At 46.6% G+C, this 3,707-nt stretch overlaps 2 pseudogenes; both read left to right on the forward strand.

The window, feature by feature from the left end:
* The first annotated feature begins 1,521 nt into the window (after positions 1-1,521).
* Positions 1,522-2,053, forward strand: LOC102867943 (annotated as a pseudogene).
* Positions 2,054-2,055: 2 nt separating this feature from the next.
* Positions 2,056-2,598, forward strand: LOC102868352 (annotated as a pseudogene).
* The last annotated feature ends 1,109 nt before the right edge of the window (positions 2,599-3,707 follow it).

Consider the following 3,707-nt stretch of genomic DNA (forward strand, 5'->3'; position numbering starts at 1 on the left):
GGGGTGAGAACAGAGGGGTGAGGATGTGAAGGGATCACACAATCTGATGGCTGGGGGGTCAGTTAGAGAAATGGGAAGAAATTAGTGTGAAAAACAATGTATTAGAATTTTGTAAATAAACTAGTATAATAAAAAAAGAAACAAAAAGAAAGAAATTTATGTTTCACTGAAGGCATTGTCAAAAAATAAGGGCCCAGGAATTAACAGAATTTCCCAATTGAGGTTTTTTCCAGGAACCAAATTCAGCTCTAATCTTGCTTATCAGTCTCTAACAACAAATTTAAAAGACAACTACCAACTCATTGGAAGAGACTCATATTAGTTCTTATTTCACAAAAAGATAATCCAACAGAATGTCAAAATTACTGAACACTACGGCTCTGGCCTCTTGGTCGGTGGTGAGAGTGGGCCAGGAACCTCTCGTTGGAGCCAATGAGAGATGCAGGTGGAAGCTGAGGGTTTTTTTAAAAAAACAAGTCACCACCACAAGAAGATAAAGGTAAATAGTCCAGTTGAAAAATGGGCACAGGATATGAACAGACGCTTCACCATAGAAGATATTCAGATGGCCAATAAGCACATGAAGAAATGTTCAAAATCCCTAACTCTAAGAGAGATGCAAATCAAAACAACTATGAGATATCATCTCATCCCAGTCAGAATAGCAACATTTAACAGAACAGCAAGCAACAAATGCTGGCAAGGTTGTGGAGAAACTGGAACTCTTATTCACTGTTGATGGGAGTGTAAAATGGTGCAGCTACTGTGGAACATGGTGTGGCGCTTTCTCAAAAAGTTGCAAATAGAGGTACCATTTGACCCAGTAATTCCACTGCTTGGAATATACTCTAAAGAGACCATAACCGACATCCAAGCAGATATATGCACACCCATGTTTATTGAGGCTTTGTTCACAATAGCAAGGAGTTGGAAACAACCTACGTGCCCATCAATGGATAGAGAAGCTGTGGTATATTCACACAGTAGACTACTATGCTGCATTGGAGAAACAAGGAACTCATGCAATATTATTCAAAATGGGTGACTCTAGAGGACATTATGCTGAGTGAAATATTTCAGTCACAAAAGGATAAATACTGCATGGTGGTAAGACTGAGAAAAATTGGATAAATAATGTATACTACATTGAAACAGATGAGGGAGAGAACAATTTAAAAGCGATATATGATAGGGTATTATGGTGATCACAAGAGTACAGAATTAAGGTTGCATAGTGGAGTGTACTTGGGGTGGTGTGGGGGCTAGGAGCTATTGTATACTAAGAAAGACTTTTCTTTTACTTTTCAAAGAGAGGAGCAAACTGGGGGAGGGGGTTGGGAGGGGAGAAAATTGCAACAGTGAATGAATGGAAATAAAAAATATCTGTAAATGTTCGTTAAAATTAATATAATAAGGAGAACGCGCGGGTCGGTGCTGCGGCCGTGGAGCTGCTATGGGCTTGCCGGGCCCCGGGCCCTGAGCCGGGTGAGCAGCAGCCTAGAATCAGGATCAAACTTCAAGATGGCTGACCAAGACCCCGGGGGCATTGGCCTCCTCCAGCAGATGGTGGCTTCAGGCACTGGGGCGACAGTCACCTCTCTCTTTATGACACCCCTGGACGTGGTGAAGGTGCGTCTGCAGTCCCAGTGCCCCTCAGGAGCCAGTGAACCAAAACCTCCCTCTAGACTGTGGAGCATCTCCTACACCAAACTGTCGTCCCCTCTCCAACCTGCTGGGAAGTGCCTCCTGTACGGCAATGGAGTCCTGGAGCCAGTGTACCTATGCCCAAATGGGGCCCGCTGTGCCACATGGTTTCAGGATCCCACCCGCTTCACTGGCACCGTGGAGGCCTTTGTAAAGATTGAGGCATGAAGGCACCAGGACCTTCTGGAGTAGTCTCCCAGCCACCGTGGTGATGACTGTGCTGGCCACCGCCATTTACTTCACCGCCTATGACCAACTCAGGACCTTCCTGGGTGGGCGAAACTTGACCTCTGACCTCTATGCACCCGTGGTGGCTGGCGCTCTGGTCCGATTGGGCGCAGTGATGTGATTAGCCTCCATGAGCTGGTGCAGACGAAGCTGCAGGCTCAGCATGTGTCGTACCAGGAGCTGAGGGCCTCTGTTCAGGCTGCAGTGGCTCAGGGAGGCTGACGCTCTCTGTGGCTGGGCTGGAGGCCCACTGCCCTTCGGGATGTGCCCCTCTCGGCTCTATATTGGTTCAACTACAAGTTGGTGAAGAGCTGGCTAAGTGGGTCCAGGCCAAACGACCAGACATCTGTGGGCATCAGCTTCATAGCTGGCGGCATCTCAGGGATGGTGGTAGCCATCCTGACTGTGCCTTTTGATGTGGTGAAGACTCAGCGCCAGATCCAGCTGGGAGCGATGGAGGCTGTGAGAGTGAGGCCTCCACGTGTGGACTCTACCTGGCTGCTGCTGCGGAGGATCCGAGCCGAGTCAAGGACCAAGGGACTGTTTGCAGGCTTCCTCCCAAGGATCATTAAGGCCGCCCTCTCCTGTGCCATCATGATCAGCGCTTATGAGTTTGGCAAAAGGTTTTTCCAGAAATTCAACCAGGAGCGACTGCAGGGTCCTTAAAAGGGGCCAGGGACTCAAGACCCACCCCCATCTGCTTCATGGATGGATGCAGGCATTAGACTGAGCCAAGTGCCTTTTCCTCAGCACTGAGGGGTGGGGAGCTGCTTCCCTTTCCCCCTCTGGGTCCTCAGGGTCCCCCTCAGTCATGGCTTGCTTTCTGCTGCTGCCCATTCCTGAGGCTCTAGGAGCATCACTTTTCCCAAGTTCAAGACCAAATCTGCTGTCTGCCCACACCTTCATTTCCCTGTTGTTGTTTTTTTTTTTTTGCTGTAACTGGACCTGCCCCCAGGAACCAAACACCCTGGCTGGGCGTGCCTCAGTCTTCCCTACCTCCATTAATTCCTTATGTCTAAAGTTGAAAAAAAAAAAAAATAAAAACAAGTCACTTGGGCCCGAGGGCCCTGATTTAATTGTATTTCAAATGAACATTTCCTGTGTAGTATGGCACCTTTCCATCTGGGAGTTCCACCAAACACTTCTCATGATGAGTAGCCATTATGGTGTTTGGCACACCTGGGGTAATCGGGATGGGTGTGTCAGAGGCGGTGCGGTTGGCGCAGGATAGAGCAGGGTTTAGAGCTGTTGTGCATAGGGTCGCTATGAGTCGGAAACGACTCGATGGCACATAACAACAACAACAACAACATGGCACAGTTGTTTCATTATGGCATTTGAGACTCCCGTGGCAAATGGCTCAGTGTCTCAGCAAACCCTGAATACCTCAGCACAGCAAATAGACCAGAGTTCTGTATTACTTAGAAGAGCTAAATATTTATTTCCTTATAAGAGCCCAAAATAGTATGATCCCTCAGTCTCAACTTTTAAATATAAGGGTCCTCCAGGAGGTTTTGTTGACTCTAATCAAGTGGCTTAAATAAAAATAACCACATAATTCACACAGATCCTCAACCAAGACAAGAGTACAATTGTACAGACATGTGGTTTAGGAAGTGAATGCCACTCCTGCGTAAGCTCTTTGAACCTGGAGTAACGGTGATAGTTATAGAAAGGCCTTAGGCCTTTTGCTCATATATATATAATATATATGTGTGTATATATATGTATATACAATATATATATTATATGTATTTATATCAGGTTATAAGGAT

The sequence above is a fragment of the Elephantulus edwardii genome, unplaced genomic scaffold, assembly GCF_000299155.1.
Source record: "Elephantulus edwardii isolate Elephantulus edwardi_28Jun2011 unplaced genomic scaffold, EleEdw1.0 scaffold00305, whole genome shotgun sequence".
In the NCBI taxonomy this organism is placed as follows: domain Eukaryota; kingdom Metazoa; phylum Chordata; class Mammalia; order Macroscelidea; family Macroscelididae; genus Elephantulus; species Elephantulus edwardii.